The sequence below is a fragment of the Sus scrofa genome, chromosome 16, assembly GCF_000003025.6.
Source record: "Sus scrofa isolate TJ Tabasco breed Duroc chromosome 16, Sscrofa11.1, whole genome shotgun sequence".
NCBI classification, from domain to species: Eukaryota; Metazoa; Chordata; class Mammalia; order Artiodactyla; family Suidae; genus Sus; species Sus scrofa.
This window is the reverse complement of record NC_010458.4, coordinates 75153963-75178484: the sequence shown is the minus strand read 5'-3', so window position 1 is coordinate 75178484 and position 24522 is coordinate 75153963.

The window sequence follows — 24522 nt, the reverse complement described above, 5'->3', positions numbered from 1 at the left end:
ATCTTTCACCTTTTATAGCTAATCTTTTTTTTTTAATTAATGAGCCAGTCCTTGTATATCTGGCATCCTTGGCAAAACTTTACAAGTAAACTACATTTCTCTTTGAAGTGATTTTACCCGACTTTTCTTTTTAGCTATAAGATTCAAACCCTCCTCAATTCTGGTTCCTGATTTAACTTCCTGGTGATTTTTCTTACACGCCCTATATCCCAGGTACCAAATCCATCAGTCTGTGCAATTTAAGACTAACCAACCTCTTTAGAAAACTTTCTCAACTCTACAAGGAAAGAGACTAATTTTTTTTTTTTTTTTTTTTTTGCTTTTTAGGGCCGCACCTGCAGCACACGGAGATTCCAGGGCTAGGGGTCAAAATGGGAGCTACAACCACTGGCCTACACCACAGCCATGGCAACACCGATCTGAGATGCATCTGCAACCTATTCCACAGCTTGCGGCAACGCCAGATCCTTAACCCACTGAGCGAGGCCAGGGGTGGAACCTGCATCCTCATGGACACCAGTCTGGTTCTTAACCCACTGAGCCACAGCAGGAACTCTAGAGACTGTCTTTAACGTCCCAGGCAAACTGGGGTGGACACATCGGTTCATTCGATGGACCTTAAGAACTTATCCTTTCTACCGCATAGAACAACAGGTGCAATCCAACCCAACAGGCACATCCAGTGCTTCCAACTAGATTCCTTCTGTCCAGCGTTTGACCTCAGAGGCACAGAAACCATAAATCGGCTTGAGTGATGCCAAGTGCTGGCAGGACACTCGCAACTTGGGGGAGAAGCAGGCTTTGTGTAGTAGAAGAGAGACTAAGAGAACAAAGGAGCATGTCTGCAGTTTGTGACCTGCTCTCACTCGACAGTGACCAATGCCCTGGTGACATCAGTCTAGTTCTGGAGCCAGGGCAGGATGGAGAAAGATAAAACAGAAGTGGGGATTGAAAACCAAGTCCCCCTACAGCTGAGTTCCTCTGCCAGGTCTAAGAGCAACATCTCTATGCGAAAGGAGTATTCCCTTCTTGCCCTTTATCTGTTCTCTTCGAGATTGAAGAGTATCACAGAAAAGGGGGAATGAAACCAAGCAGAGCCCTATGGGGCTCCTGGGCACAAAAGCCTTTGTGTCCCCCGTTTCTAGGTTTTAGGGAATAAGCTTTGACCCCCACGACCCTCCCTGAGTTCCAAAGGGCGGGTTCAAATAGTTGCTAATCAGGGAAAGGAGTGGATGCTGAGACCAGGGAGGAGCCTTCAAGAGAAAAAAAGTGCAGGAGTTCCCATCATGGCTCAGTGGTAATGAACCCAACTAGTATCCATGAGGACATGGGTTCAAAGCCTGGCCTCGCTCAGTGGGTTAAGGATGGCGTGAGCTGTGGTATGGGGTCATAGATGCGGCTCAGATCTGGTGTTGCTGCGGCTGTGGTGGAGACCAGCAGCTGCAGCTCTGATTCGACTTAACCTGGGAACTTCCATACGCCATGGGTGCGGCCCTAAAAAGACCAAAAAAACCAGAAAAATAGTACAGCCTTGGAGTAGGATCCTGGTTCCCCCTCAATGGATGCACAAAACAATATCTTTGAGCTCTTCTGTAGGACTAAGCCCACGACAAGTGAAAGATGCTAACTTCCTGGTGCCACCCGCATCACAGAGCATGGAGGAGCTACTTGGCTCCTGCTCACGGCATGCTGTGCTTTTCCTGCTACTGTTACCACAGGAGAGTGTCGGCAGCGACTAGACACCGCTGACTCGTGTTAGTGCCTGTGGCACATCACAACTCTTCCAGTCTTGGTTTGCTTATTTGGAGCTAGAGGATATTGTGCTAAGGGAAATGAGTCTGGCAGAGAAAGACACATACTGCGTGATTTCACTTACATGTGGAATCTAAAGCACAAAGCAAATGAACAAACACAGCAAAACAGAAACCTAGCCGACAGAGAACAGACAGGTGGTTGGCAGAGGGGAGGGTTAGGGTCGGGGGAGGAAAGAAATAGGTGAGGGAGAGTAAGAGGTACAAACTTCCAGTTGCAAAATAAACGAGTCACGGGTCTGAAATGTACAGCATGGCCAATAGAGTCAATAACTCGGTAACATCTTTGTACGTGACACATTGTAACCAGACTTATTGTGGTGTCATTTTGGAATGTATAGGAACAGCCAATCATTATGCTGTGTAGCGGGAACTAAGGCAGTGTGGCAGGTCAATGATACTTCGAAAATCAAATCAATTCATAGAAAAAGAGGTCAGAGTTTCTCTGCAGTTACCAGAGGCATAGGGTAGAGGGAGGGAGAATTGGATGGAGGCAGTCAAAAGTTACAAACGTCTGGATTTCCTGCTGTGGCGCAGCAGAAACGAATCAGACTAGTATCCATGAGAATGCAGGTTCGATCTTGGTCTTGCTCAGTGGGTTAAGATCCGACATGGCCATGAGCTGTGGTGTAGATTGCAGATGAGGCTCAGATCTGGCGTTGCTGTGGCTTTGGTGTAGGCCGAAGCTATAGCTCTGATTCGATCCCTAGCCTGGCAACTTCCATATGCTGCAGGTGCAGCCCTAAAAAAAAAAAAAAAGAAAAAAAAAAAAAAAAGGTACAAACTTCTGGTTATAATATAAATAAGATGATAACTTTGGATGTGATGTACAGCTTCCCTATGCATGGATCTTTTTTTTTCAATTTATTTATTTTTCCTCTGTACAGCATGGGAGCCAAGATACACTCACATGTATACATTTTTTTCCCCACCCTCTGTTCTGTTACAATGTAAGTATCTAGACATAGTTCTCCATGCTACTCAGCAGGATCTCATTGTAAATCCATTCCAAGTTGCATCCGATAACCCCAAGCTCCCAATCCCTCCCCCCCCTCCCTCTGCCCCCCCGCCCCCGGCGGCCACAAGTCTATTCTCCAGGTCCATGATTCTCTTTTCTGTGGAACGCATGGATCTTAATCATGAACTCTGACAGCCCAAGGTCTGGTCTAAAGGGGTGTGGGTGGGAGTTCCCGTTGTGGCTCAGTGGTTAACGAATCCGACTAGGAACCATGAGGTTGTGGGTTCGATCCCTGGCCTTGCCCAGTGGGTTAAGGATCTGGTGTTGCTGTGAGCTGTGGTGTGGGTCACAGACTTGGCTTGGATCCCGAGTTGCTGTGGCTCTGGCGTAGGCCGGCGGCTATGGCTCTGATTAGACCCCTAGCCTGGGAACCTCCATATGCTGCGGGAGCGGCCCTAGAAAAGGCAAAAAAAAAGACACACACACACACAAGACCAAGAAAAATAAATAAATAAAGGGGTGTGGGTGCCCACTTATAGATGTGCCTGTTTAGAGTTTTCTGAAAGAACCACAAGAACAACGCCACCCATGGAAATGTGCCCTGAGAAAGGAGGGGGAGGGGGAGCTTGCAGTCCCTGTGGGAAATATGGGATGGGACCTGGAAACTCGACTCAACTGCCTTGGGTCCCTGGGCTCCGACTGGCCTCTGAGGCTGGTAAGTGGGGAACGGTCTCCTGTTGCATCTTCCATGAGACCCATTGCTGATGCTCAAAAGGAATTTGCTGAATAAATGAACTCGGTGACCTGAGGATAAACTGTCATTTAGGCTCTTAGGAGCCAGCCCTTCCCTGATTCCTCTTGCAGCTACAGCGAGGCTTGCCTGCTGCTTGCCACATGTAGGGGGTGGTCTCAGGCAGGAGCCTAAGGGTGGTGGCAATGCCAGTCCAGAAGGGAGAGCCTGGCTGTTTGCGTGACCCTTGCGGCTCTGTCCTGCTGCAGTGTCTGCCACCGGGCAGCTGTCCTCATGCCAAGGAATTGAGTTTATAGGGTGAGGTAAATGCAGTTGCAGAGAACAATGTAATTAGAGAAAGAAAAATCGTTTATCTTGCAGTCCCAGGATGTGATATTCATGGCTCAGGACTTTTTAACAAAGGAATGATAGTCATAACAATCCTTTAGAAAAACTGGCGAACATTTGCAAAATATTTATAAGATGTGGGACCTTTTTAGATGCAAGAATTTATTAACTAACTTTTTATTCCGTGAAGGGGTATTTTTGGAACCAATGAAATTGGTCTGGAGAAATACATCAGTTGGTGAGGATTTAAATAAAAAGAAAACCAAGATTTTAATTACTGTGACTTAATTATATTTTGGGGGGGTTAGGCAAACCCATTTGCACCTGTAATCTTTTGCCAACATTTTCCCCCCAACATTGCCAACAAAGGTGAACTTATTCAAATTAACAAATGGAGAAAAAAAAAAAAAACCTGGGAAGAAATCTGGGTAAGCTAAAATCATGCAGCCTCTAATTCTTCTGTGAAGTGGATCCTCAGTAATTCAGATTTATATTACCTAGTGAGGAAAAAATCCTGATTCATAGCATGTTCAAAAATAAACAGGGGCTCTTCTTCCCCCTCCCAGCAGGCCTGGGAGTATTTGTTTTCCTGTAATAAAGATTTTGCTTGCTTGCTGCCTGTGTGTTTGAGAAGTTCATTCTTTGGCTGCATGAACAAGAACCCGGATTCTGGTAACATCTTTCTGGCATCATCTTTCGGGGGCTCCTCTGGGATCCCATCCAGGACACCAGCGCTCCCAAGACGGTGTCTGCTTCCCTGCGAGATCTCCGGCAGCAGATTCATAAGGTGTCTGATTCAGCTCCAGCTTTTGGAGCTGCCCTCGGGAACTGGTTGACCTTCTCCTCCTGCTGGAAATATTTGCTCACCGTAGTCGTGATTCTGGTCTTGATCCTTATTCGGAGAAATACAATTAATTAAAAATTAATTGTATTTCTCTTCATTACATCCCGATTAGAAGCTATCACCCTTCAGAGGGTGATGGAAGGGGTACCCAATGTCATGAATCAAAGCCCACTTGACTGACCCATGAGTGGAGACCTAACTGCTCTCCCCTAACGATGCCCCCTTTCTGCAGGAAGCCGTCAGAGTGGTGGTGGCCCCTTTGCCCCCGCAGGTAGAGTCTCCAACTCTAGAGGGGGAATCGAGGCAGAATATTAACTCAGGTGGTCCATGCAGGAGCACGGGCTTCGATGCTTTCTTTGATAGGACATGGATGAACATTTGTGGCCGAAGGGCTCCAGGGAGTAACATCCCCACAGGCCTTGTTTACGGTAGGGAGTGTACTGACGCCCAGATGGACAGTAATCCCTAACCCCTTGTGACTCAGTTTACGAGGAGAAGGGCAAAGAAACCATGAGACTTATGGGACATTTCTGCCCCTAATTCCCCTGCTGGACAAGGTCTGATATAGGTAACTGGGCAAGGCCAATGGGAGAAAACCACATCTTTCTGGACCCCACGTTGGTACCCTCCCATCTTTAAGGGATTAAAAACCCCTATAAGACAATGCAGAGGGCTCTTCTCCCTGTTCCCAGCTGTCTTGGGATCTGTTTGCTTTCCTGTAATAAAGACTTTGCTTGCTTGCTAAAAAAAAAAAAAAAAAAAAAAAAAAAAGATGTTCAGCAAGACATACATGGGAAATTTCTGTGTTTAATCTCCATTTTGATGTGAAATTAAACCTTGTATTTAAAGAGTCTTTACATGGAGTTTCCATCATGGCTCAGTGGTTAATGAACCTGACTGGTATCCATGAGGATGCAGGTTTGATCCCTGGCCTCACTCAGTGGGTTAAGGATCCAGCGCTGCTATGAGCCGTGGATGCAGATGCAGTTTGGATCCTGCGTTGTTGTGGCTGTGGTGTAAGCCAGCACCTGCAGCTCCGATTTGACCCCTAACATGAATCTCCATATATGGGCTGCATGTGCGTCCCTAAAAGGACAAAAGACAAAAAAAAAAAAAAAAAGAAAAGAAAAGAAAAAGAGAGAGAGAGAGAGTCTTTACACTTAAAAAAATACATATTGTCCAACTTTGCGTGAAATGATGGCAATTTCTGAGCAAAAACTTGAGCAGAGACCTTGGCCAAAGGGGAGGGGGACAGAGTGGAGAAACCCAGGGATGGTGGGTGATTACAGTATGAGGGGTTCCACGTCTCCCTTCTTGCACAGGGCTCTTCCTGGGAGGCGTTCTTGGCCAGATGGGAGAGAGAACGCCACGACATGTCAACGCTACAAGAAACGTGTGTGTCGTGTAGCTGTTTGGCCCTGAAGACTCGTAAAACTTCAGTTTTCCACGGGACCTGACATGTCTGTCCGTCTTGCAATGGACATCAAGGTCCCTCAAGTGCTCTCACAGTGGAGGTCACATCAAAATGGACTTAGGAGTTTTTGTAGCTCATCCAGCCTCCAGCCGGCAGGCACCTGCAGCCTCTAGGAGTGACTCTGGAGCTTCCTAGCTTTTCCTTCATTGGGGATGCAGAGGCCACTGCCTGGGGCCACCATTCGCTCTCCTGGTTTCCTTCAATCCTCTGCGCCTTTCTAGGCTCCCTGAACACAGGCTGGGTGAGCCTGGCGGCATGGTGCTAACCAGCAGGGGTGGCTCTGAAATTTTTCTGCAAGGTGGTCACGGATGTGTTGGTGCCTCTCCTTAGCAGGTGGGTGTACATTTTGCTTCCTGTCCCAAGCTCTGTGGATTTAGGCACTGCTCAGGTGGCAATCGGTTTATTTGTGTGAGTGAACAGAAGCGAGAGTCACTGAGTCAGCCTGGTGTGGCTCAGTTGTGTGGAGTCTTGAGGTCTAACAGGTGGTCCCCTGGTGGGGACATTACTTTGTTCTCAGGACTTTTTTTTTTTTTTTTTTTAGAGCCACACCCATAGCATATGTAGGTCTGAGCTGCCTCTATGACCTACACCACAGCTCAGGGCAACGCCGGATCCTTCACCCACTGAGCGAGGCCAGGGGTCGAACCTGCGTCCTCATGGATACTAGTCAGATTTATTTCCTCTGAGCCATGATGGGAATTCTCACATGGAGGTTTTCTTGGTCAGTTATTATCTATGATTGGTTAGTGCACTTGAAAAAAGTGAGTTTTAAAAGTTGAGTGGCAATATCTTTCCTTTTTTGACCTACAAAACTGTCAGTTCCATATCATTCAACTAACGTCAAACAGCACAGGTCCCTATGCTTTAGGTGGGTCTTTGGTATGCACAGAGCATCTATATGGACTTTAGGTTTTTTAAAACCACAGCTATTATATGTACACATATATTATACATACGTACAGAAAAGATATACATACACACATATTTTCTGTCTTTTTTTTTTTTTTGGTCTTTTTGCCATTTCTTGGGCCGCTCCTGCGGCATATGGAGGTTCCCAGGCTAGGGGTCCCATTGGAGCTGTAGCTGCTGGCCTACGCCAGAGCCACAGCAACGCGGGATCCGAGCCGCGTCTGCAACCTACACCACAGCTCACGGCAACGTCGGATCCTTAACCCACTGAGAAAGGGCAGGGATCGAACCCTCAACCTCATGATTCCTAGTCGGATTTGTTAACCACTGCGCCACGACGGGAACTCCCCTATTTTCTGTCTTTAATGCATTAAAAATGGTCACGTAGAAAATTACAAAGGTGACCATGGTCACGGTTATTCTTCAGCTCTGCAAAGTGGACAAGATCATGGAAAGGCGGAGAGGCAAAGACCTAGGGTCTTTTGTGGGTGGATGTGTGTCTGTCTGCTCATATTGAGACTGGATTGGTTCAATAAACACCTAAGGACATACATCAGGTAACCTGGAAAGAGTTTTAACCTGGAATTGAATAACCTTGGTGTTGGGAGGGCTTTTGGGTCACATAGTCTGATACCATGGTTTTTAGATGAGGAGACTGAGGCTGGGAGATGAAGTGAAGCTAAGAGGGTTGTATTGTTCCAGTAACACAAAGCTGTTCCCTGAAAGTCAATAACTTGACAATAAAATGAGTAATTCGAGACTTAGAGCTGGGGGTCAGGAAAACATTTCGAGACACGAGGACACCTTGAGAATGGGTTCTAAATGGGAGATGTGGAATAATTTATTTTCTAAATAACAATCTTGAAACTGCTCTGTTGCAACCTTGCAAATGCACGAGCCAGAGTCTAAAATCAGTCTTGGCTGGAACCTCTCGGTACTCTCCCCGGGGAACGTCTGGGGACCCAGGGACGTCGATTATTAGTGGTTCACAGCGTCACCTCCAGCAGAAAGGGAGAGGCATACGGCAGTCCATTCTTGTGCATGTTTGGTTAAGAAAGTTAATTAAAAAAAAAAACTGTGGGATTTTTAGATTCTTCAGACTGCCAGTGTGCAGTGTTTCCCAAACTCATTTAATCTGAGTTCCTTTCTTTTCTTGGAGTCTGTTACAGGGTGGTGACCCATAGACTCTAGGTTAGGAAATGCCCTAAAGGTATGAAGATGGCAGAAGAGGGATAGTTCAGGCTTCAAATGAAAACGATCAAGTTGTATATGCATTGCTTTATATGCAACAGAGCACCGAGTCCTGGCAACATCTTTGCCAGGCAGACACCAGGTCACAGGTGAGCAAGCAGAGGCAAGGAGGTTCCTTAGGACTTACTAGTGGTGGCTCAGCCTAAGGGGCTCTGGACTCAGCTGCAGAGCCTGAGCTGCTGGGCTGGGCCTCTGCGGGCCTCCTGGGCTCCCAGGCCCATCCCTGCACCTTCACTCTCTGATCTCCGGACTGTCAGCTCCATTTGAATTCCTCCAGTGAATTGTGCAGCCTCTACTACAGGGCCTTTGAACATGCTGCTCCTGCTTCCCCTTGTTCCTGGCTAATACCTACTAACCCTTCAGGTTTCAGCTCAATGTCACTTTCTTGGGATGCCTTTTCAGACCCATCAGACTAAGTTTTGTCACTGACCACTGGTCTTGTAAAGACGTGAACGGGGGTCATGGGTGGAGGCCCTTTTCCCTCCCCCAGGGCAGGGAGCAGCCCTGGTCTCCATCCCCGTCCGTGCCAGGTGCAAAAGCAGAAGCTTAATTAATACAGAGAAAAGAAGTCTCCTCCGCACTGGTTAGTCTCTCGCATTTGCAATAGTGCAAGAGGCAGGAAAACTCATTTGTTTGCTGATGATGTGTTTTCTCTGTATCTTGGAATAGTTAAATCATTTAATGCTTACTATGGTTCGTGGTCTTTAAGCCTGTTTCTCCAAAATGGAGAATGTACACACGCGACTGCCACTTCATAGTTCTCTGTTTTTAAATAACAAAAAAGCTATGTCCCAAAGTATTAATGAAAGCAGGAGCTCTTTTTGACCTTGTCTGTCGATGGTATTTTTAGAAATGAATTTTGATTATCTGGCTCATGCAGGAAGAAGCAAACACCACCGCGTCCTGTTAACACAGTGGACAGAATAGACTTCTCTCTATTAACAACTTTCAAAAGTGGCATTCCGGGTAGAATGAAAGAGCTGTCACTTATTTCTAGCTTTATTTGCTATTATGCCACCTTTCTCTAAAGGTCATCAAATTACTATTTTAGACAGTGCTCAGAGAAAATTGGAATGATTCCTGCTGTCCCCAACCTGCAGTGATGGCGAGCAGGAACCAGGAAAGCTGGTTGGAGAGCATTTTGCAGATGTTACACACACGCTCAATTATTAATTGCCACTGTTTGCCCCCCATTGGGAACTCCCCAGTGATGCTCATTTGAAGATGGGGTTTTTTTCTTCACACAGTTTAGGGAACAGTCAACATCAACATCTAGCTTGCAAATGTCTTTTATATTTGAAAAGTGTTCTTACAGGCTATTATGTTTAGATTCCTAGGTGGGGGCCCCAAGATGAGTCGGGGGCAGCAGCACTCTGGGGGCGGGGAGACGGGCATCTTACGCCACTGCCCGCTGTGGAAGACGTGGTCTCTGCTTTCAGACTTGACCTGCCAGTCCTCTTTCTCCGTGTCTTGGAGACAGGAAGCCTTCCCTCACTGATAAGCAGGCGTGTGGGGTGTGAATCACCGGCCCTGGGTACCAGCAACATCCACATCTAATTCCAACTGGTTTACTCCTGCTCTGGGTGGCAGACCAAGGCCTTGGCCACATGTTCATGGGTGGAGGAGAGGAGATGAGGTCTTTCTGAGCCAACTTCAGTGGGATCCTCCCTAGGACTTGGAACTCAGCACCACGCTTGGAAAAATGACCAGTCCTTGGCGGGTGGAATCGTGCTAAAGGAGTGTGAATTTTAACAGTGAGTTTCTGTGTAGCAGAAAGATCAACTGAAGAACCTTGAAGTTGCAAGAGCCTAGGGACCGCAAGGCCATTTGGTGAGGCCTCAGGAAGTTGAGGTCAATGTTGGGCTCACTGAGGCTCATGGGTATGTATGCAGGTACAGCCTGTGTGTGTATATAACACACATCTATGTAAACCACCCTATTGAAAATTTGCCGCTGAAACACCCCCATACAGGGAAACAAAGCACAGTGCGAACTGTACATACACTGAACCTGAGATGCTTTGCATTTGCCTTGGACTGTTGAAGTGAAAAAGAGTGACATGGTTTTACGCTGACATCCTAGATCTTGGTTAAAGGCTTGATCACAAGTTGTCAGTTGTGTGTCTCTGCCCCCAGGCACAGGTGTGATGGAGCCGGGGCTCCCATGGTTCCGCAGAGCTACTGTGAACATGTCCCCTCAGCCCTACGTTTGGGGACATCAAGTGGGTAGCTTGCAAGAGGCCACAGCAGCAGTAGGTACACATGGCCATAAGCCCGCACTACACCTCAACGCCTTCCTACCTCCAGGAGAGCCTGGTGTTAATCATTTACCAGCGCACGGCTACGTCTGACTTCCAGTATTTGGAAGAGCCCCATTTCAGTCTGGAGGTGATAACGTCCACGTGGAAAGCTTGAAGCCTCTTTGAGCAAAGTGCCATGAAAGGTTACAGGAGCACCTCCCGTGGAAGGCGTCTTTCTTGTATGTAGGCTCCTTGCCGGAGAGCCAGAGAAGCCACTGTCACAGGCTGATCTTGGTCCACAGCCCCAGTGCCACCCCTGTGAGGTGGGGGTCCCACAGCTCCTTTTCAGTGCCGGCATGGCAACGTCAAAGCAATTATGTTCGAGCACCTGAAGGGAAGAGAGCTTTGCAAATAAGACTGACCGATGACCCCAGCTGCTTCTTTGAACATCGAAGGAGCTCTGACACATAATGGCCCTTCTCATTCTACGGTGGAGCTGCTGGCGTTTGCTCAAGGTGAGTGATAAATAAGATGGAACAGAGGCTTCCTCTGCAGGCTCAGGACCAGGATGCAGGTCCTACTCAGGAAGGAATTTACTCTGGGTACATGGACGCCTCGACTTTCTTGTGACAACAGAGTTGAGTAACACAAATGACAGTGAAGTTGTTTAAGAAGGAACCCTCTCATGAGTCTTCAAAGCATTTTTATAACACACCCTTGACGATAGTTCCCTGTGCTGTACAGTAGGTCCCTGTCTGTTTTATATCTAGCCGTGCATGTATGTTCATCCCAAACTCAGTAACCAAAAGTTTGTTATATTGAGTATACGCTAATCAATCTTTTATAATAACCTATGAGGGAAACTAACCTGAAAAGAATATATATATATTCATATATATATGGTGTAATTCGGTATTTTTCTCTTCTTGACTTAATTCACTTAGCATGATAATCTTTAGGTCCCCTGGTACAGGTGCAAATGGATTTAGTTCATTCTTTTTTTTTTTTAATGGTCAAGTAGTATAAAAAATTGTTTTCTTGGTTTTATTTTTTATTCTTTCTTACTAGTATCGAGAAGGACAGTTCATTTTTATATATTGGGCTTATGTTAACTAGCTTATTAGTTCTAGTAGCTTCTTATATTTTTACTTTTTTTTTGTTTTTTTGCTTTTTTAGATTCCTTGGAGTTGCCTACACAAAAGATCAACTTGTCTGAGAATAAAGACAATTTTACTTTCTGTCTAATATGGCTGCATTTCATTTCTTTTTCTTGCCGTACTAGAATAGCCAGAATCTTCGGGTGAGATATTCAGGGTGAGAGCAGACGTCCTGGTCTGGTTATTGAGCTCATGAGGGAAACCGCCTTTTATCTTTAGATATCATGTTAACTGCTGGCTTTTGTAGAGTCCCTTTACCAGGTTGAGGAAGTTCCCTTATATTCCTAGATTTTGGTGAGTTTGTATCATGGATGGTTTTGGATTTTGTCAAATGATTTTTCAGCATATATTGAGAGGACTATGATTTTGTTCTTTCTTCTCTTAATATGGTTTGTTACATTCACTGATTTTCAGGTGCTACGTTATCCTTGCCTTCCTGGAATAAGCCCTGCTTGGTCATAGTAAATAGTCCCTTTTCTATATTGCTGGATTTGGCTTGTAACTATTTTGTTAAGGAGTTTTGTATCCATTATTTTGATTCAGTTCAAGATATTTTCATTTTCCCCTGTGATTTGTTTTTTGGCCTATTGGTAACTTAGAGTTTGTGGTTTAATTTCTAAAAATTTGAGGGCTTCCCACATTTTCTCTTTGTTGATTTCTAATTTCGAATTCTGTTATGTTCTGGGAAAATCCTTTGTATAGCTTCACTATTTTAAAATTACTGAAATATGTTCATGATCTATATAGCCTATTCTGGAAATTAATTCGTGTGCGTTTCTTCTTTTTTTCTTTCTTTTCTTTCCTTTTGCTTTTTTGGGCCACATCTGTGGCAGTGGCATATGGAGGTTCCCAGATTAGGGGTCGAATCAATGCTGCAGCTGCCTGCCTATACCACAGCCACAGCAATACAGGATCCAAGCCATGTCTGCAAACCACACCACCGCTCATGGCAATGCCAGATACTTAACCCACTGATCGAGGCCGGGGATCAAATCCACATTCTCATGGGTACCAGTCAGGTCCATTATCGCTGAGCCACAACTGGAACTCCCCTGGTATTTCAAAGGGACATATATTCTTCTATTGTTGGGTGGAATACTCTATTAATGTCAAGTCAAGTTGGTTAACAGCGCTATTTGATTTTATAATTTGCTAAATTTTTGTTTAAGTATTTTATCAATTACTGAAAGAGGTATTTAAGCCTCCAAATATAACTGTTGAATGTTTCTCCTTTCAATTCTGATGGGTTTTGCTTCACCTATTTTGGGCTTTGTTTTTAGGTACAAATACATTTACAACTGTTGTATCTTTCTCATGACTTGACCCTTTCACCCCCCCCCTCATAAACTGTCCTTTTCATTTCTTTTTTTCTTTTGAGGGCTGCACCCCCAGCATATGGAGGTTCCCAGGCTAGGGGTCCAGTTGGAGCTACAGCTGCCAGCCTACACCACAGCCACAGCAACATCAGATCTGAGCCACATCTACAACCTACACCACAGCTCACAGCAACGCCAGGTCCTTAACCCACTGAGCGAGGCCAGGGAATGAACCCGCAACCTCATGGTTCCTAGTCAGATTCATTTGTGCTGTGCCACAACGGGAACTCCTAAACTGTCCTTTGGCTCTCTCTCTCTCTCTCTCTCTATATATATATATATGTATAATTATCCTGTCTTAAAATCTATTTTGCCTGATATTACTACCCCCTCTCCAGCTCTCTTATAATTACTGTTTCCATGTTATATATTTTTTCATCCTTTTACCTTGATTTGCATCTTTAGATCTAACTTGCATCTCTTGTAGACAGCCTAGAGATGGTTCCAGCTTGTCCTTCTGACAATCTCTGCCTTTTGTTGGGGGTGTTTAATCCACCGATGTGGTTGTAATTATGTTTACTGTTTTGGGATTTTCTTCTGTCTCATCTCATCTTTGCTTCTCTGAGCCTCCTTTGTTGTCTTCTTTTGAGTGAAGCAAACGTGTTTAGTCTGCTATTTTCATCTCTCTGTTGATTTTTAAGGGGTTTGTTGTTGTCACTGAGTTCCAAGTAGTCTCATCACTAGAAGCCTAATAACTAGTCCTTTCTGGGCATTTTGAACTAAACTCAGTTGCTCTTCAAAGTTCTGTCTCTGGTGGCATCTCCCGTTGATGGATTTCTTCTCCATCCTCCGTCTTGTACATCCCCAAAGCTTGAACGAATGTGTCTTCTGCCACAGGGCCAAGGTGACCGTGGGGTCAGCTCCAGGGATGGCCTGAGCTCCAGGAGTAGCAGACAGCACACATGGTCCCTGTGGGGCTTCTAGCTGACTGCCACTCATCCTGACCTCACCTGGCACTGGGTTGGCCTTCGTTTCTTCCTTGGCTCCAGCAGCACCAGGGGGCAGTCCTACTTGTTAGGAAGCCAGACGGTTCCTCCCAGCTCCCTGGCTGGAATGAGCCTAAGGGGATATGGCTGCATCTCCAGCAGAAAGCAGCCTTTGATGACAGGACTCTCACCTTAGGTGGCTGCCTCTCGAGGCTGGAAACCCGACTCATTTTCCCAACTCTTTGATGTGCTTCCCCCATGACATGCTGGAAGCAGATTTCCTGTTGAAGCAAAGTTAACCTCATTGGTATTTTCTCTCTGACACCTTCTTCTGCCTCTTCTCTCCCTTCTGCTGCCCTGGCTGTGTCCATTTGCAGATCCTGCACGGGAACCACCAGATAAGAAGCGGGGATCAGTTCTTCATTCCCAAATACAAGTGCTTCCTCCTGAGGGGTGTGTGTGTGCACGCGCGTGCGTGCACACAGGCATGTCTACAGAAGCTGCAAGAAGGAGGAAATGGGAACTCATTTCCTGTCTCACGTAAATTACCACAAGATGAAACTTCACATCGCACTCCACTGCACTTGCATTTGATCACTGTTTTATGACAGTCAGCTCCGGACACGAGCAATTTTCCTCCGAGCCATCCTCAGAAATTTTGCTTTCTTTATTCGTGCATCACCTACCTTCTCTCTTCTGCCCTACTTTGCCAGCTCCCTTGCGGAATATCTTGACAGCATGGACTATCATGTGGTTGCACGGCATCTTTTTTTAGTGGCTCTGATTATCTCCAAAACTTACTTGGAAAATCATCTCTGATGGACAGTTATATAAGATCGTGGTTCAGCAGTTCATCTGGAAGCAATTGAAAATGCTCAGAAATGTATTAGAGCTCAAACCATTGCAATAAAGCCAAGACTGGAACTCCTGTGCCTATGAGGGAACTGCAGGTTATATGAGGAAATTTCACTGGGAGGTGCTATTTCTCCACCGAGGCTGCAAGTGACAGCACAATCAGACTTTAACTCCTCCTGGTGCATAAATGTGTTACATTGTTTATAGGTCATGGTTGTGGCAACTCTTGCCTAGAGGATTATAATTGCCTGATACTTTTATTCCTATTACCTCTTGCTTCAGATCCCAAACTGATCTCTTTATCTGAGAAGTGGCACCTAGCTAGCATTTTCCTCTAAGACTTTATTTTGAAAGAAACTGCTTTTTCCTCTTCCTTTTTGTGCTTACAAAGTAATACAGCAGCTTACAAGTGATTAAGATTGCATTTTCTCACGGAGAGTGGCATAATTGGGTTAAAATTTGGGGTTAGATGCACTTGTCTCTCAAATATATCAAACAAAGTATTTTTGAAATACATTGTGTGGCAGAGACATTTACTGCTCAGTGACTATCCATATGGTATCTACATTTCCCAGCCCCTTGGGGCTAGGTAGTTCCATGTGACAAGTTCTGGATGGTGGACCAGAGTAATAATAATAATAATAATAATTATATATATATATATATTTTTAAAGGCATTGCTTCTGGACTTTCAGAGCACTTAAGAGAGGATGCATGATCCCAGAATTCTTCCGCCGATGTGATGAACTGGAAATCACGTGACCCTTAAGGGTAGCTGCAAGAAGTGATTTGCCTGGATCTCTGTGTCACTGTTCAGAGGTAAGTTCCCCTAGAAAAGTGGCTGAAATCATAGAACACTCTGTGAGATAGACAAGTTAACCTTTATAGATAAAGCCCCCAAGATTTCCAGATTAGTTTATTACTGCAAGGTAACTGTTCTGGCTAATACAAACGCTAGAAAATACATCTGCAATAAGCTAATAACTGAACTAGTGCAATAACAAAGGAGGCCATCAATGATTTAATAGCTTTTTAAAAAGTTAAAATCCTTGTGCTTAGAAAATTGAATTTGGGAAGTTTCTGGAAAGGGACCTTTAGGGAAAATCAAGGGCCTGTCTCAATTTTTGTTACCTTGACACAGTTACCAAACATAATTGGAGTCACTTTAACATTTTCATTTCTAAGTAGAGATAAAAGAAAAATTTATTCTCCTTAGACAAGAATAGCAAAACAAGAAAAAGGAGATGCTTTCTATGAGAAAATGATTGCCTTAGGTGGAAATACCCCAGGTGTGAGCAGTAACTGAAGAAAAAGGAAAATATCTGTCTATTCATTTTTCCAATCATTATTCATGATTCTCCCAAGAGCCTGGAGGTGAAGGGACTGAAAATTAGTTCCCCCAAACAAAAAACAAAACAAAAAACAACAAAAATTAGACAGTTCCTTATAACCGCCTCTAGAGGGCACCACAAGCCCAGTACAGCTTGGTTGTTAGTGTCTCCTGATAGGTTAGTTATTTGAATAGAAAGAATATAATCACAGCTTATTGTTAACATTCTGGAAATAATTTTTTGATGTAGCAGTTTCAGAAATTAAAGCTAGAGCATTCAGTTTAAATTCTCTGAACTTAGATATTTCCTTTCCTAATAAAACCCAAGGTGTTTATAAAAGTACATGTCAGTCAAAACACATATCAGAGTGACTGTAATTTAGAAAATAATTCACATCAGAATTTCTTTGAATAGTAACTTCCTAATTCATTTAATAACTTTATGATAATTTCTTTATGTCAACATTTTAGAAGGAGATTTATTTCATAAGGCAAAGTGTATGAACATAGCACAGATCTGATTCAGCTTGATACTGTTTCCTGAACTATCCGGAGTCATAAAATAAGAGGAACTAATCCTTGGGCGACTTCCCAGAGGCACATTTTGTTCATGCAAATTTGGAAAATGTTCTTGCTCATTACGAAAGCAGAGTCGGGGAGTTCCCTGGTGGTGCTGCTGGTTAAGGATCCAGCATTGACACTGCTGTGGCTCTGGTTACGGCTGTGGCATGGATTTAATCCCGGGTCTGGGACCGTCTGCATGCCCTGGATGTGGCCAAAAAAACAAAGCATAGTAGGTGCTAAATACTTCTAGGTAAAGCTGTTGAACATTCATGTGCTGTAAAATGTTTTGTTTTTCAAATTTTCCTTCAAAAAAAAAAAAAAAAAACCTCGAGATTAAATAGGTTACACACACAAATGTATCATGTACGTGTGTGTTTATTTCAAAACAAGTTTGCTTCTTTCAAACAGTGGGAAACATTAAAACTGTATTTCTGGGGTGAGAGCACTGCTTTGGAGCGTTTTTAAGAGCCTGAGAACTATGAAGAAGGAGGCATTTGTATCTACTCACCTGGTCTCCTGAGGTTATTACTCAGAGCTGTTGTTTTCATCTCCTTAGAGCATCTTGTTAGGATTCAGACTGGTTTGTGCCCTGAGGAAAGCATGAAGCAGGACGTGTTGGAAAGATTTAAATCAAGTCTAAAGGGGTTTGGAGATGAACGTGCTCTCCTTTCTGCCTCCACTTCAACCCCGCCGTCAGCAGGGGGCGCTTGACTGCACTGCTGTGCTTGCTTCCACACACAACTCGAGGACAGCCCTGCTGGGTGCACAGGTGCCACAAGCCCAGCTTCCAGAGGCTGTCAGGAGAGAAGTCCTGGGTTCTGCTTCACGCTACACAGATGGCACCACGGAGGAGGCTGCGGTTGTCATGATCATGTCCCTTTGGGGGATGCGGGCTAAGGGGCTGGATAACGGAGTCAGCACCACACATTGAGAGGGAAGGAGTCTGGAAAAAAAAAAGTCTGCTTAGCTTAGAAAAGCACCTGCACTTCCTGAAACACACACTGACCCAGGCTCTGGGTGGTCGACAAACAGGATCTGGAGGAGTTCCCGTGGTGGCTCAGCTGGTTAAGAATCCGACTGATATCCAGGAGGATGTAGGTTTGATCCCTGGCCTCTCTCAGTGGGCTAAAGATCTGGCATTGCCCCAAGATGTGAAGTAGGTTGCAGATGCGGCTCGGATCTGGCACTGCTGTGGATGTGGCATAGGCTGGCAGCTGCAGCTCCAATTCGACCCCTAGCCTGGGAACTTCTGTATGCTGCAGGTGTGGCCCTAAAAATAAAAAAAGAAGAAGAAAACAGTAGGTCTGGACCCTGAAGAGCTGCCTCAGCCAACAACACAGAGCAAAAGAGGACCAAGTACGGAGTGTCGTGGTGAGACGGGAACCTAAACATCTGCGGGTGGGGCGGCAAAACGATGTTAATATTTCAGAGGACTTGGGACTAGAACAAGTTCGGGAAATAACTGAGGTTGGACGACTCACCCTCCTTACGGGACTCATTACTCTGGTTTGACATCCAGGATATAACAAGCTGTTGGTATTTACCAAGTAAGATGAAAACACAATTACAGGATTTCAGCCACTTTTTCCTTTGTAATTGTACAATAATAGCCTTAATCCACATTTTTGGAGGGCTCCTTTTTGGACCGGTTTTGGGGGTTTCAACACAGGTGTCATTGGCTAAGGTAGCTGCGTCCTTGGGGTTTTAGGTCAACGTAGTTCACTCACTGGGTTCACTCCCTAGCGGGTCATGCCCAGCACCCCTGTGAATTCTGGATCTCTCCCTCTCCACGTTCCGGTTAACCACGGCTTCTTCCTCTGCCCCACCCCAACCATGAAACCACGGCTGCCTTCCTTAGGAAATCCCATCAGACCAAACCTTTCTGGGTCTTTGTGGGGTTTCTCAAAGGTCCAAGAGACCCCGGTGAGAGTCTCCTCAAGCAGCACAAACTTCCTCTGCTCTGGTCCTGATGGCCGAGCCCTTTCCACTGCTGCCCTCGGCTCCACTGTCCGAGGTTCCTGGTTCATCAGCTGGCTTCTGTCTGGTTAGAGCAGTGGGATGCCCCCGGCGGGGGGGGGGGTGGTAAGACGGGAAGGAAAAGCCAGGTGCCTCCTCCAGTCCTGCTCAGGAAGCATCTCCAGAAGAAGCTGCACCACCTCTGTGACACCTGCTGCCATCAGACAGACCTGGCATGGTTCCAGTTATCCTTCCCCCGGGGCCAGCTCCATCCATCTCTCCAGCTGGGCATGGTGGTCGTTCTCTTTGCTGGCTTATTTTTGGGTTGTTTCCTGGCCCTGTTTGGTGTCTCTGCTCCTCCATCACATGTAACCAATGCCCCATTTTAGTCGTAATTTCCCTCTGTGTTACAGGACCAGCGTCTCCTGCCTCATCCTTCACGCAGTTTGCCCCATCGCCTCTTTAATTTTCTTCTTCCCTGTTTTGTCCCTCGAATACTCCTCTGCCATCCCAGGCACGCGATCCCGACATGTGACCTCCCTGTGTCTCACCGGCTGAGTAACCTACTCTGAGAGCCATCCTGTTCCCGGGGCCAGCACTGCAGCCCGTGTTTTAGAGAATCCCTTTCCCTTTCTTGTTACAAACGATTTGGCAGATCGCGCCACTTAATCAAGGTGTTCTCCTGACTTTCCTTAGTGGTGAATTGTGTTCTTTTAAAATTAATGCGTTTTGTTCTCTTAGGTTCACAATCTGGAAGCCCCTCTTTCCAGGAGAGGAAACAAACAATGGATTTTATCATTAGAATTTAAGAAATGAACCTGGTTATACTTGGTGTTGGTCAGGCTCATGTGATCTGAATTTATTCCGGTCTCTTTTTGCAGGAATGGCAAAGTTTCCAATTATGGGACATCCTCTGTTTATTTTCTGTATTGATGTTTTTAACCTAATTTTGCTTTCATTTTATTGGACATTTTCCCTGCCTTCTGGGTGATTTCATGAAGCTTGTCACAGATGGTCCTGATTCTGCTTCCTCCCCAGTGTTAATTCCATACTTTATGTAATTTTCCCATGCATTTTTCATACCTTATGTGTCCAAGGTCCCTGCGACCTTACCTGGGGCCATAACTTCTTCCCAGGAGAGGACTGGTTCCTTCTCCTTTCTTCTCTGGTCTCATCAGCTCCTTTTTGATCTTTTATTTCGCAGAGTTCAGCTGAGCTTCTCTGGCATTCTATTGCCCTTCAAATTACATGCTTCTGAGTTCAGACGCAATTCCAAGTATTTTTCTGTGTTTGTGAAGAGTTTAAAATATGCATCTGTGATACATACTCTGTGGTTCCATCTATATGACCTTCTGGGAAAGGTAAAACTATAGAGGCAGTAAACATATCGGGGGGCTGCCAGGGTTTGGGGAGGAGATGAATGAGCAGAACAAGGGGGATTTTTAGGGCAGTGAAACTATTCTGTATGATACTAAATGTCATTATACATTTGTCTAAGGTTATAGAATGTGCAACACCGAGAGTGAACTCTAATGTAAACTGTGGACTGTGGGTGACTCTGATGTGTCAATAAGGGCCCAATCACTTGTAGCAAATGTCCCATTTAATGGGTGCTGTTGATAGTGGGGAGGCTGTGCCTGTGTGGCGACGAGGGCGTTCAGAAACTTACTGTACTTTTTATTTGTGTTACTATTCTAAAATACAAAAATATGTATAACGATTTTCTGTGTAATTAAAAAATTATACAGTGGCTTTATAGTCAAGCATAGACATTGCTCATTTAAATGATGCTTGAGAGCTTTTCCCCCAGGAGTCACTTTTAACAATTCTTTCCAGAAACTTCTAGACCCTTCCTATGGCTTCAGAGACTTTCATACACACATAAAATCATAACAATTAAATAGGACTATATCTATTATTCTGCAACCCTTGATTATTTCTTTTCTCCTGACAGTATATCTTCAACCCCTTTCCACATCAGAATGTGTCGCTAGAATTCATTCTTTCTCATGGGTTCATTGTTCCTTTTTCATCTTCAGTGGTGAGTGATTTTTCAGCGTATATTCTGGATATTAATCTCTAGCCTGTTGTATATGTTGCAAATATTTTCTCTCATTTTTCTAATTTTCCCTTGGTTTAGGCTATTTTTTCGGTCGCATGCATGTTTTAAAGTTTCATGTAGTCAAGCTGCTCGTGTTTCCTTTACGGCTTCTGAGTTTTGTGACCAGCTTGGAAAATCCTTCCCCATCCTAAGATGAAAACATTATTCTGACATTTTCTTTTTATTCTTCCAAAATTGTTTAGAATTATTGTTTTGGCCATAGTCTAAGTATCTAATTTTATTTTTTTCCAAAATGAAGGCCAATTACTTTCCTACAATTGAAGGGCTCATTCTTCCTGCACTGATGTGAGATGTCACATTAATGATATGTCTGGATATTCTGTTCAGTTCTGTTGATGCCTTTTTCATCTCTCCACAAGTGTATTATTTTAATTTCTGTAACAAGACAGTATGTTTTGATATCTGGCCTGACTCTTCCCCTTATTTATAATTTTAAAATTAGATTTTATTAGTTATTCTGGTACATTCATTTCCTCTGCCAAATGAAAGTGAGAATCAGCATGTCACGTTCTAAAAAAAAAATGCTGTTGCAATTTAGATCAGGAGTGCATTGAATTGGTAGAGCAATCTGGGGAAACTGACAAAATTTCAGTGTCTATTTAAGTGCATGTTATGTCAACTTATTCAGGTTTTTAAATAGTCTGCAAAAATATTTTACAGGTATTTTCTTTAGATATCCTATAACGTTTACAGGTACAGTCATATAGTTCTAGCACCTTTCTTGCTAGATGCATATATAGGTTTTTCCCCTATTGTCATTGTGACGGGGATCTTTTGCCCCTATTATACTTTCTAATTACTTGTGACAAATAACATGGAAAATTGTCTTAGGGTAATTCATGCTAGCTACTACAACGAACATCCCAACATTTCCATGATTTAACACCAGAAAGTTTTATTTCTTGCTGATGAACAATTTGATACAAGTTGCGTTGCCTTCATCTAAGCGATGATTTAGCTGAATTCTTTCCATTCCAAGCATGCAAGGCTGAAAATTTCTGAGCTCTGTTCCCTGCGATTACTGTGCATAGACCAGCCCCTCCTTAGAGATGCTGAACTCATCTCTTACTTGTAATTGCTTTCCAAGTGAATCTATAGCCAGTTCACTCCACTAATATTCTCAGTTCGTCTTCGTCTACAGAACTTCAAGATCCACTGGCAAGTGACTTGCCTTCCGAAAAGGAGAAGCAAAGAGTTTTACCAAATATCTTGCCACAGGGTTACATTGATCAAGTTTCCAGTCTTAAATACCAGTTTTCTTACCTCTTGCCATCTAACTACTAAAATAATGCTATATATTTTAGGTTTTATCCTTTTAAAAAAAATATCAAGAATCCTCTTTCAAGTTACTGAGATTTGGATTAGAATCATTAAAGTGGGCTGATGTAACAAATCATCTAAAAAGTTGAATGGCTTTGTCATTGAAGCTGGTTTTCTTTCTCATGTCATAGGCCTCATGCATTTGTTCTATTTTTAGGTGTATTTTTCTTTCGCCATTTCTAGGAATTTGGGGCATGGTCAAGGGGAGACCATTGTACCTTGTTCAGTCTGCCATCTTGATCTGATACTTTCTTGTGAATTGGTTTGTATCCCATTTAAAGTATGATGCCCAGAAAAAAGCTTTGTGCCTCTGGCCCCACGAGCTTTTGAGAGTTTGGAGATCATTTATCAGATAGGAAGTATATCAGCGGTTCCAACCTTACTTACAAGCTGTGAGCCTGGACTAACTCTACCTGGATGCTGGTACCCTCAGCATCTGGTGTTCCCAGCTTGAATGGGAAACCCAGGATGACTTGTAATTACTGCAAACTTCCTGTTCCTGCTCCAATCTCTCACCAGCAGCAGAGCTCTGGTTGGAAGAACTAGATTGTTCTTTTTTTTTTTTTTGTCTTTTCTAGGGCTGCACCCATGGCTTATGGAGGTTCCCAGGCTACGGGTCGGATCGGAGCTCTAGCTTCAGGCCACAGCCACAGCAACAAGGGATACGAGCCACGTCTGCGACCTACACCACAGCTAACGGCAATGCTGGATCCTTAACCAACTGAGTGAGGTCGGGGATTGAACCAGCAACTTCATGGTTCCTAGTCGGATTCATTAACCACTGAGCCACGACAGGAACTCCAGACCTAGATTGCTTTCATTTCCTTTGATTCCCAGTCCAGGTCTGTGGTAATGGAGCTCAAGACTCTCCCCAGCCCCCTGAGCTTTTGTCAGCTTTTCCCACTGGGGGCTTGGCCATGGCCTCGCCTCCCAGATGGATGCAGTGCTGTCTCAGCACCTGTCACTCCTGGCTGTCCCTGTTCCTGTAGCCTCTCACTGCCACCCCTCTCCCCTATTTCTGCACCCCCTCTCCAGGCTGCTAACTCAGGCTCGTGCCCCTCCTGACCTTTGGAAATGGGGTTCAGCATGGTTGCCGGGTGCGTATTGGTTATGGCTCTTTCTTTAACTCATGGGAAGGCGTCTCTTTAGAGAAGGCGCCTGTTCCCTGGGCTCAGCGGGTCTTCCTTGCTCTTCCTCCCTCTGTTCATCACCCCCCCCACACTAGCCTTGAATGAGGTGTGGGGTTCTGCCCCACCCCCATTCCTTCTGGGCTCATACTCACTCAGATTGCCCAAGCACTTGTTCAATGGAAAAGATTCGCCGAGAAGGCGGGAGACAGGCAGTCACTCGATTCCATGAACACTTCAGCTCAGATTCGTTTCTCACGTGAATGAAGCAGTTGTAAATTGGTATTGATCACGCTGGGCACAGAGCAAGGCCTCTTTTGTGCACGGAGAGGGTTCACATAATTGAATTTTGCTGGTAATCAAAGGTGACTCCTTCCAGTGACACACTCGTGAGGGATTTCAGTGACAGGCTCAGAAAATAACCGGGAGGCGGGGAGGCCCCTGAGAAGGGGTGTTGGGGAAACAGGCGGGCAGGGAAGGGGGGCTCCAGAGCACCCCAAGGGGAGGTCTCGGCTGCTTCTGGGTTTCACTTCCAAAGGCCATTAGGAGGGTGGCGAACTGCTGCCTCTCAACAGATCCCCCTGTGCAGGTACTTTTTTTTTTATTTATTATTTTTTTCCCACTGTACAGCAAGGGGGTCAGGTTATCCTTACATGTATACATTGCAATTACAGTTTTTCCCCCACCCTTTCTTCTGTTGCAACATGAGTATCTAGACATAGTTCTCAATGCTATTCAGCAGGATCTCCTTGTAAATCTATTCTAGGTTGTGTCCGCAGGTACTTTTGATGAGCAAATTGTCCACAGTTGGGCCTCTGTCTTGTCAAAGCCTTAAAACCTGATCAAAAACATAATAAAACATAATCAACTCAAGCATTTAACAGGGTCTTTTTTTAATTTAGCATTTATTTGTGTTAGACACCATGAAAGATAGAAATACGAGATAAGACTGCTTCCTCTCAAGTCGTATATAAAACTATTGAAACTCAAGATAAATGACAGTGATCTCCTGGAGAAGAGAGGGGATGGATGAATGAGCCAGCACTGGTCACTCTGCTGCGTCAGGTTTTGACTTGTTTGTTAGACTCTACATGGAAACGCAGAGCTTGAAAGAATCCATATAGTATCTAGTCCTCCCCAGTCATTTTCAACTTCACAGAAGAACCTTCCATATCTTTCCTTCCAAGCCCAACCCAAGGCCCAGACATTATATTATTTTCAAGAA